This window comes from Cupressus sempervirens, chromosome 9, assembly GCF_028749045.1.
Source record: "Cupressus sempervirens isolate cs-2001-9-10 chromosome 9, ASM2874904v1, whole genome shotgun sequence".
In the NCBI taxonomy this organism is placed as follows: domain Eukaryota; kingdom Viridiplantae; phylum Streptophyta; class Pinopsida; order Cupressales; family Cupressaceae; genus Cupressus; species Cupressus sempervirens.
In genome coordinates, this window is record NC_143126.1 from 217,289,009 (window position 1) to 217,301,236 (window position 12,228).

Sequence of the window (12,228 nt, forward strand, 5' to 3'; positions counted from 1 at the left end):
TTACTCTCTAACAATTGTATCATTCTAGGGTAAATTCTTTGGAGTAAGGTTGACTTAATACTCATTTGTAAATCCTTTAATTGGGTGGCATTCCAAGTGAATGGCTTAAAGCTCTCTAACAAGGCTCACTTCTAAGAGGGTGATTGAAATCCCTTAACTGTATCACATTTAATAGTGTGTATTGTAACCTTTAACAGGGTTGGCCTTTCATAGGGCATCACTTCAAAAGAGTGAAAAAGAGTAGCATGTTACTGGTGGTTTTTTCCAAATTGGGTTTCCATGTAAATCATTGTGTCAAGTGTGTTGATGAATCTGTTATGTTTCATGCTTTACATTTCCCCAAGTTGATTTGACAGTAACCTACAAGTCTTAGTGATTGCATACTCATATAAATGCATGTATGGATATGAATGTTTTATGGATTCACTAAATTGTGAAAAGTTTTATTTATACATTTGGACCTTGGATAACTGATTACCCCCCTCCCCCCCCTCTAAGTTATTCTAAAGTATTCCAATAATTGGTATCAGAGCCATCTGCTTAAGAGGACTAGTTTGAAGGCACTAGAAGCACAAAGATTGATATGTCTAAAAGAAAAGTACCCAAGCTCAATAGAGATAACTTTCATGCATTGAAAAGTTTGATGAAGCTACACCTTGGAAGACTTGGAGATCATACACAATCTACCATTTCAGTGGACACATGTTGATCCAGTTGGAGTTCTAACTGTTGATGATATGAAGAAGAAGAAAGAACACAATCAGGCAATGTTGGAGACTATCTCTACCCTAAGCTATGCCAAATTTGATGATATCAAAGGTCTTGACAGTGCAAAATAAATGTGGGATGCCCTAGCCACCATCTATGGAAGAGACAAAAATGTTCAGAGAGCCAAATCTAAAAGTCTTAGAGGTAAGTTTAATGATATGAGAATGGAAGAAAGTGAAAATATTGCTCAATATGTTGCTAGAATAAAAGTTGTTAGTGCAATAAAAGGAGCTACTAGTCATATAGATGATGATACTGTGTTAAGCAAAGTCTTGAGAACACTACTACCTATTTATGCTATTAAAGTTTCTGCAATTCAAGAACTGAGATGTATTCTAGGAAATGATCTAACCCTTGAAGGTCTGGTTGGTAGACTCAATGCTTTTGAGCTATCTAACTTTGATAATTACAAATCTGAGAGTTTTGAATCTACTTTCAAAGCTAATTTGTTATTGAAGGACTCTGATGAGGTGAAGTAGAAGTAGAAGAGAAAGATAAAATATGTGTCTAGTGATAGTGATACAAATGAGGAAGATAATGAACAACTGGAAGCACTACTGGCAAAAGGATTCCATAGAGGTAAAGGCAAGTTCAAAGGTAAGTTACCCATCATTTGTTTCAATTACAATGAGGTTGGTCATATTACTGCAAGATGTACACAAAAGAATTTGATGATGATGATATCAATCACCGGATTAGACATGTGGTTGAACTAACAAGAGAATGGATTAGGAAATCTTTCTAGATGGATCCAATTCCTTAATCCCTACCTCTTCAAGCAACAAATCAACCTAAGAGAGGTAAAGGAACAAAAGTCACTATACTTACCTACCCCACCAAATCACTAGTGAGGCTAGAAATGGTGCACAAACATGAGTGGGAGGTTGACTATTTTGAGACACAAAAGGGCAAGGGAAAGAATTGAAAGAGAGACCCTTGATTGAGGGAGCAAGAGGAAGAAGCCCAAGCAAAGACAACTACCACAGAAGGAGAAGCCCAACTTGAGCCAGCAAAAGCTCAACCTGAGCAAGACCAGGCTCAACTGAGATAGGAAAGAGTTCCACTACCTCAAGCCCTAACAGAAGAAACCTCCCCGTCGGTACCCAAAAGAGCCAGAATAGAGATGAAGGTGGTAGGTGTAAAGAAAAGGAGACTAAAGAAAAAGAGTACTCCTTGACCACAAGTGCTGGAAACCGTGCCCGAGGTAGAAGATGAGGATGAAGAGGAACAAATTGAATTTGTTCCTTCAAATAAGAAGTCTCACTCAACTATTGCAACTAAAGAAGAGAGGAGAAGAGGTTTGACTCAAACACCACCTTCTACACCATGAGATCCTATCTAGATTAAGACCTCAGAAGATGAGCAACAAAAGTGGGTTGAAGAGATGGAATGTGAGGGAGAAAATGTTTTTGACCTCTTAGATTTTGACTTCATGCTTGTGGGTACTGAGATGGTGGGAGAGAGGATATTAGATACTCCTCTTAACAAACCATTAGGAGAAGATTGGAATCAACTACCTGTTAGATTAGGTGAAAAACTAATCTCCCAAGAACACTTGCATGCATAACCCTGTCACATGGATGAAGCAAAGAACAGAAGCAAGAAAAAATTATGGAGGCCAAAAAGCTAGATCCATCTTATGGACATGCAAAGAGCAATATCTCATATAATCCAATAAGTGAATGAATAAAATACAAAGAGGTGAATCCTTATAAATGAATCACGAAACCCGAAAAGAAAAACTAAATCTTAAAAAAGCTAGGGTTGCACAATATAATTAATAGAATATTAATTATATGCACCTACAAGATAGCTTAAGAAAACTAGAGTAATAGGCAACTTAATTAATTAAATCAAAATGATTTAATTAATAAGTTAGAACAAATAATTACTCTAACACCCCCCCTTAAGCGAAGCTCAGGAGGTAAGCTAACCTAGCACAGCTATGAAAGTAGAATTGGGTCCCGACAACAAGGCCTGATCAGGTACCCAATCACAACAAAATCTCTATAAAGAGGAGAAATAGAGAAAACCACATGGGAAAAACCCTACTCCAAAAAGAGATAGCAAAGAATGTTCCAGAAGAAGGAACAAAGAGATCAGAAGAGAATCATTGAAGCATGAAGAACTGCAAAACTCTGTCAAAATGCTGATCTGTAGAACCTCCATGGAAATAGAAGGCACGAACCATCAACCAAAGGAACCTCCATGGAAATAGAAGGCACGAACCATCAACCAAAGAAGCATAGAACAACAATATAACCTCCCCTTAAGGCAGGTGAGGTGACAGGCAGCTGAAAAGATGGGCCAAAAATCTCCTACAACACAGAAGCCAAACATATCGAGTGAGGTATAAACACCAATAAAGACACGTGTCATCGACATTGCATGAGAAAATAGAGAAAGATAGCCTATAAGCGGCAAACAACTATCCCTCCCCCCATGGCACTTTATAAAATAGTGCGAGTACAACGAATCACAATGATGAAAAGGATCCCGAAACGCAAGAGTGGCATTTTATCTCAGTGCGTTGCATAAAGATGCTTACAATGAATATAAAAAATGATCAGAAAAAACATAAGGCTGAAACAACAGAAGGTAAAGCCCAAAACGAAGCAACTGAAGCAACAAAATCGATCTCCGGACCTGAAACAAACAGGATATCCACCAGAATGCTAAAACACAAAAGACTAAATAGGATGTGCCTGGAACAGAATCTAGAACAACAACCAGCATCACTGGAAAGAGCACAGAAAGAGCTTTCTAGCAATATAAAGAAGTCCAAAATCAGAGATCGGAAGCTCAAGATACACCTCCCGGAGTGCAAAACAAAACATCTGGCTTTGACTGCCAAAACAGGCAACCAAACTGCATCAAAACCCAAAAACACATGTACCAGCATCTCCGTCTCGGAACCAGCTTTCTAGCGCATTTTTCGGATCAAAAAAATACGTCCGTATGCTCGAGTTACGGAAGAAAAACCTCCAGGGCCTCTGAAAATGCATAAAAAAATTATATATATATTTTTTAATAAAAAATAATAATTAAAAAAACAAACTCTCCACCGCCGGTAGAGCAATGGGCGGGCGACAGGAGGGTGGAGGGCCGCAACGGGGCGGAGCTGTGGCGGTGGTCGCTGGCGGAGCCGCTACGGGCCGCCCAGCGGTAACCACTAGCGGTGGCCGGCAACGGTGACCGCTAGCGGCTCCGTTGCAGTTAATTAACCGCCGCAGTGAAAAAATGCTGCAGTATAATTTTTTTTGCGATTTTTTTAACAATTCCTTGTCTCAGATTGCGTGCAGAGGCCATACGACCCTGTCGAACAAAAAAAATTTGCCTCCCAGACCAACGGTGTCCAAAATGGACAAATTTTATATGGATTCTAGGGTTTTTGGGTGCTCTGAGCGCAACGGTGATGTCCATTTGAGCCCAAAGTGACCAAAAAAACCCCTAAATCCACATTAAAAGCTTCTGAAACCCTTAAAAAATGCCTGCTTCTGAAACACTTCAATAAAACACGAACAAGGAGTAGCAAGACTGCTCTGATACCATGTTAGATTAGGTGAAAAACTAATCTCCCAAGAACACCTGCATGCATAACCCTGTCACATGGATGAAGCAAAGAACAGAAGCAAGAAAAAATTATGGAGGCCAAAAAGCCAGATCCATCTTATGGACATGCAAAGAGCAATATCTCATATAATCCAATAAGTGAATGAATAAAATACAAAGAGGTGAATCTTTATAAAGGAATCACGAAATCCGAAAAGGGAAACTAAATCCTAAAAAAGCTAGGGTTGCACAATATAATTAATAGAATATTAATTATATGCACCTACAAGATAGCTTAAGCAAACTAGAGTAATAGGCAACTTAATTAATTAAATCAAAGTGATTTAATTAATAAGTTAGAACAAATAATTACTCTAACACTACCTCCTCTACCAAAAGGAACTCTTCAATTTCTTCCTCCACTAGCACAAGATATGCCAGAAGTAATGGATCAAGGATTAGTGGCCCTATCTCCTCCAATAGTTGAACTAGAGAGTCAATCTCTAGAGGAAGGAGAATATGTCTAGTTACATGGCAATGAAGTATTCGAGGAAGGAAAAATTATGGAAGAAATGCAACAAGCTCCTCCTGATATAGATGTTGGGTCCCCAACCCAACATGACATAGAAAATCACTCTAAAGTTCTTCCTTAATACAAGAAGACTCTGGAGAGGAGTGATAAGGGAAAGGAACCTACAAAAGAACCTACCTCTTCAGCATAATACATGTTGTTGTAGAGCCTCACCTTGGAAAACTTGGGATGAAATAAATCACTCAACTAAGTCTGCATCAAGGGGTTTGTGCACCTCTAGGATCGATAATTTTACTTAACTCAGATTGAAATCTATCTTAGTCTCTCAATACCACTAATTTGTAAATGTGCAACATAAACCCATTCAACTTCCTGTAGCAACATTGACTTTCTTGCACAAGCTTAACTTAAACCAAACATTTCTTTATTGAAATTGAAATACATAAGAGGAAATAAATCACTCAACTAAGTCTGCATTAAGGGGTTCATGCACCTTTAGGATCGATAATTATACTTAGCTTAGATTGGCATCTAACTTAGTCTCTCACTACCACTAATGTGCAGATGTATGACAGAAACCCATTCAACTTTCTATAGCAACATTGATTTTCCTACACAAGCTTAACTTAAACCAACCACTTCTTTATTGAAATTGAAATGCATAGACAACTTGATCACCTTCGAATGTAAAACTGAATATCAAACCAAATACAAATGACTACCAAACAATATTAGTCCATGTTCGGATCTACACCACCTTTCTGCATGCATGGATTTAGAACTCAATCACAAGCCGACCGTTGATCATGAAATTCTTGGTCGCTTACAACATCTGTAAATCCCATATAAAAACCAACTTTTCTCTCTATCACATATCAACTATGTGATTTCAAAAAATCAAAGAATATATGAAGATATTCATTGTATTCACAGGTTGCATTCTATGTAGATACAAGCAGAAATAGCTAAAACAATAAAAACAAATGAAAGCAAAATAATATAATACATAACTCCTCTACTATACTAGAAAATATATTGTGAAGAGTCTAAAATACCCCCATCAACTGTCACGACCCTCAAACTAGCGGGTATTTACATTCAACTATTTAGAAATATAATTTTATGTAACAAAATTGCAAAACCTGAAAGCTTAGATTAGATTAAAAAACTAGACTAATGTTCTTTTATGCGGCAACTAGATTATCAACATATTCTCAGAGTTTAGACTTTCAGATTCTAGAAATAAATTAAGAAATCACACATTCAATTCAAAACCCATGAAAAATTTAAAAAAATAGTCAAAAAGTTTATATTCCTTCTGTTGTACTTGATACACATTCAGTTACATAATCTACCTTTTCAATACTTTTCCATCTCTGAGGTGGGGAAGACAAAATGTCAACACAAAAACAAGAAATCCAAAACCATTTTCGAATCATGAAGGATCGGTTAAACACCAGAATCTTAAGCCAACTTTTCTAGCTATTTGAAGTTTCCTGAAGCCACTGATTTCCTAGTTGGCTTAAGTATTTCAAACACACACACATTCTTAAAAAGAAAACTAACTCAAAACTAAAATGAAATTATCTTTGTCCTAAGTGGCTTCTATAATTGGAGAGATTATAAAATCACTATTCCATTTATGCCACCACATCATAGGACTTTATTACAAACATCAAAATTTTGAAAACACACTAAAACATGACATCAACTTCATAGTTTTTGCACTTCATGTAGCATCATCTTGTTATGTCTTCCTATCGCACAATTCTAAAGTATTGTTTCATCCTTGTTTGTTCCTATAGCATATTTAACCATGTTAGTTCCTGTAGCATAATCTATCCGGTTTTCTCTTGTAGCATACTCCCTTGTAGAATGGATCTCAAGTCCACTTGAGATGAGGTGTTGTAGTGATGAACCATGCTTGTTGAATTTTTTTGTCATCCATCCATATAGATTCTATTTCAGATTTGTTCTTCCATCTAACTAAATATAGAGTATATTGTCTCCTTCAAGTCTTCTTTATCTTTGTATCGAGTATTTTCTCTAGTTGAGGTGGTGCTAGTTTGGGTATTGGTTGCAAATCTCCTGTTACTAAATCTTCATGTGATGGTTGTGTTTCTCAACCTTTGTATGGTGTGAGATCAAAAACATTAAATATGAGGGAAATACCAATTTCTAGAGGTAACTAAATTTTGTATGCATTGTGTCCATATTTTTCTAAGATTTGACAAATTCTAACCTTCTTATGTGATAATTTAGTATGCTATGTTTGAGGTAGTCTCTTTTTCTTAAGAACCACACTAAATTACCAACATTGAGTTGTACTTCTCTGCTTTTTTTATCAACAAATTCTTTGTATTTCTAATTTGAATTCTATAGTTGCAATTTGACTTGATCTTGGATCTCCTTAATAGCTTCAACAAATTCTTCACCATGTGAACTACTAGGAAAAGTGCTTGGAAGTTCTCTAAGCTAAAGAATTTCTCTTGGGTGTGTACCACACACAATCTAAAATGGAGATTTTCCTATACTTCTATTCAATGTGTCATTGTATTAGAATTCAACTTGAGCAAATATAGAATCCCATTTTTCTCCATGTTGTTTTGTAAGACATCTTAACAAGTTTCCCAAATATATGTTAACAACTTTTGTTTGGCCATCGATTTGTGGATGATATGTAGATGAGAAAGATAGGTTTGTGCCAAGTTTATTCCAAAGGTCCTCCAAAAATGACCTACAAATCTGCCATCTCTATCTAATACAATATTGAATGGTAATCCATGAATTCAAAATATCTTTGAAGAAGAGATCTACTATGTATAAAGAATCTTTAGTAGATTTGCATGGTAGGAAATGTGTCATTTTACTAAATTTGTCTATAACAACAAAAACACTATCACTAGTACATTTTGGCTAATTTTTTGACCAAAATTGGTCAAATTTTTTACCAATAGCTTTGTCACTATTTTTGTCCTTGAAATTTTGACCAAGTCTTTCGAGTGTCGAAATATTGATGCACAATTTGGTCGAAAATGTCATCCTTGTCAATGAGAAACAATATCAATGTTGGTCAAAATTTTGACCATTTTCATCCTTGATCGACCGAGATGCCAAACCCATGATGACATCTTGGTCGATGAGTTGGTTGAAAAGTTGACCAAGTTTGGTCAAAATTTTGACCAACTCATACTAGCATTGGTCAAATTTTTTACCAACCTACTTTGTTTAAAAAAGAAGAAAAGAAAATTGGATTGAAGATGATTCCAAAAAAAGTGAGATTTATCCTTGATATGGAGCCCCCTATAGATGTCACTAGACTTAACTCTTTCTTGGACATATTAGGTACTTCCAAAATTTCATTAAGAACTTTGCATAAAAATCCTATTGGTTGGATGAGTTGACTCAAAATGGCAAACCATGTGCATAGGAGATTGCACAAGGAGAGGCCTTCGAGGAGCTCAAACAAGGCTAGTGTGTACGCCCATTTTGGCATATCTAAATTAGGACAAGAATTTCTATGTTCATGTGGATGCCTCTAACATAGAAAGCCTTATCCCAATTCATATATGCCAAAATGGGCATACACACTAGCCTTGTTTGAGTTCCTTTAAGGCCTCTTCTTGTGCAATCTTCCATGCGTATGGCTTGCCATTTTGAGTCAACTTATCCAACCAATAGGATTTTTATGCAAAATTATTAATGAACTTTTGGAAGTACCCAATGTGTCCAAGAAAGAGTTAAGTCTAGTGACATCTGTAGGGGGCTCCATATCAAGGATAAATCTCACTTTTTCTAGAATCATTTTCAATCCAATAATCAGAGTCGACAATAGTCACCATGTCATCTTTCCTTATTTCCTCAAACTTAAGGTGCATGCATTCAATCCATTTCCAACATTCATTTGTGTTGGGAGATAAGTATTTGTAGATTATTAGGCTTAATAATGACAAATGGTTGCCTAATAGTTAACCTCTAATTCTAACTACTAACTTCATTGCTAGATTATATCACTTAAGAAGCATAAGCATAACAATTATTCCATAGAAAGCAATTAAAATAAATTATTGTTTAATTAAATGAATCTAACTACAAGAGAATTGCATTGCCTCAAGTAGTCATTGCTTGAGGAGATGTAACCTTAGACTCACAAGTAACCTTAACACATCATCAAGTCATTCACTTTATTCCTTTGAAATAGTACATAATAGACAATTGTAGTAACAACTTAACGAATCAAAAATAAAGGAAAAATTTAAGTATATCACATGTGCATTGGTTGATCCACCAACTGTTGGCAAAATTGGACTTTATACACAGTCCGAGAGACATCTTGTGTCATACAGAAACCTTTTTGCCTTATAATCTCCTCTTGTTGTTCTCTTTCCTTGGCCATATCCACTAACTTCCCTATTGATCAGTGTGGAACTGGAAATTGGAGTGAGGATGAAACATGAGTGGAAGCCAACTGATCTCATTATCCAATGAAGCCTTAACGTAAATGGTTACTCAAGACTCTAATGCAATGCACTTGTAGATTTAGTGAGGCTTCTCCCTTTCGAGTTATTGGGTAAGTTCACACCATGAATTCTGACAATGTTCCTTTATTTCCCTACTTTCCATAACCACCAATTCTCTGACCCTTTGATAGTCCTCTACTATATATTGGACAAACCCTTCAACCTCTTTCCTTTTGTAAATCAAATCAACCCATTAATCTGCAAACTTCTCCCTTTCTTGGTGTGCGTGAAGTGACTTTCCCCTTTCTTTCTCATTCCTCAGGTAAGATGCAAGAGCCTTGAGTTGCACATCTACGTGAATTAAGGAATTCAAGTTAAAATAGTAAGGGACTGCCAAATTGTGAAGATAAAACTCACACATTTGGACTTGCAGTTCTTGTGTGGCCCTACAATAAGCAATTAAGAATGAATGAGTAGTAATTATAGAGAAAGGTACATGTTGTTGTACTCAACACAATCCTAAACAAAAGTGAAGGCTTAGCATCTCAATTTATTTGTATCTCCTAGTCATAGATTTAAGCTATTGTGTCTATTGGCTCCAAGGGTAATCTCAAATTCATTGAGATAAGAAACCTTTGTAATGTCTTACCCTCTACTTTGTTGTGCTTTCATTTAAGAAATCATTTTGATTTTCTAATGAATTCAAGGGTCATCTAACATCATAATTTATGAACCTTCATATGAATCTACACATGATAAAAATTTTGATCATTTAAGTTGATAGGAGGGCTAACACTTCATTTCTATAAGCATGCCAAGATTGAATGTTCACTATAGATTATTAACTTAAATGACCACAAATAATTAATGGAAATGGTGATCATCTAGGTTGTTGAGACCCATTTTATATCTAAAATCATGCCAAGTAGTTAAATGCTTTTAGCATTCAATCTTGGCATAAAATCATGGTTCTTTCATCCTTTTCAGTGTATTCTCAACTTCAAGTTCTCTCTGCCTATGCATCTATGTTTGACTAAAACATGGCTTATTTTTCCCAAGTGATTAGTGACAATATAGGAGCTCAAAGTAATCTTTAGTATTTTCAACACCTAAACCCACAAATTTGTGTATATCATCCTTGGGTATTTAGGGATAGGCACTCATTATATGAGCAACAAACTACACTCTTTTCCACTTGCACCTCAACATGACCACTTAATAAAATCAGGCCACTATTGGCCTCTGCCATGTATTCACTCATAATATTCAGCCAAGAGAAGTGACAAATATAGGACTTGAATAGCCCAACTCTGTACTCAAAGAACAATTGAAACGGGAGAATGATAATTATCATATGATTGCACTGAACTACCATTAAATTTGCACACTACTCATCACCTGGGTGTCATATTTGGATTTTAATGCATGCTTGAGAGATGCATGAACCCTCATTGCAAAAAAAAGAAATCCTAAGAGGGAAAATTCTTTGCAGAGATATTATAAAATTATCTTTCTTTTACAAAGAAAGGTTGCTTGATGGTTTATTCTTTTTTGGGGTTAATTTTGCAATGTATTGCTACTTATCTCCATGGAAAAATGGATGCAGGAGAGTTAAATGTTGTTTCACACTTTCAAGTAGGGCACAACCCACAGATAATGTGTTTGTTAGACACTAAGTATGACACTATATTCAGATGTACAAGAATCTATATTGTGTAATTCTATTGATGTATATAAAAATGTTGTATCTTCTAAACTATCTCATCATAAAATGGGTCATAAGGAGAAGTGTCTCAAAATCCCTCCTAAAAATATGGTTAATAGTACTATAGCTCTATATTATCTTTAATTTATGTGAACATCATGTATATGGAAGATAATAGAGGATCCATAGCATCATAAATTTCATTCCTATGAGATTTCTTGCTCGGTTTGGCTCTATTTTAGTGTTTTTCACCTTTTGCACCTAAAATTCTTGATCCACCCCAATTTTGCATGTAAGTTTGGCACTCTCTCTTCAAATTGGATCTTTGGTACTGATTTGGATTGGTTTAGGGAGGAACTCTATTTAGTCCCAATTTTTAAGTATGTAATGACCAATTTGTTTCAGTAGGTATTTTTAACCCACACCATTTTCCTTTGATTTAACACCCTAAATGGTTGGGAGAGGTATAAAGTAAGACACTATCTCTCATTTTTTCAATCAATTAAATCCACAATTAATAATTCAAGTTCAATTTGAGCATTCAACTATAATTTCACATTTCATGACCTAAAGCAAGAGATCAAACATTCAAGTCATTGAAGGCAAGGAGTAATTTACAAATCTAAGCATTTGTGAAGGCATCCATGATCTTCCTATCTTAAAGTCAATATCAAGCATCTTAATGAACATTTCAAAATCATAAAGGTTTATAAAGGTATAAGCATTTCATTTTTTTAGATCAAACCTCTACTACAACACACTCTAAATTACATTTCAATTTATTTCTAATTCAAGGTTAGCTCCTAAATTGGGGATTGACCTAGGTAAACCCCTTTTTACACAACCCTTTCCCCTTCTTTCCTATGTGAATTTATAGGTGGGAGAGATGAAAAAAGTGATATGGATAGATCAATATGAAATTTATTTGACTAAAAACTTGTTGGAATGAGATGAAAATATTATCCCACTCTAAGAACAAAGTGAGAAAGCTGCACAATTATATTTTGTATTCACCAAATATTCTTCCTAAATTTGTTTGTTAGTTTTTAGTCACCGTGTACAAGGAAAAATGACATTTTCATCCTATTTGGACCTATATCTCATATTCCTCAACCAAAAATATAGAAGTGTAGTCCCTTTAACAACGAAGGACCATTGAATCTATACACTACTATCATGAGCCTCATGGATCATCTTCCTTCAAATGTAAA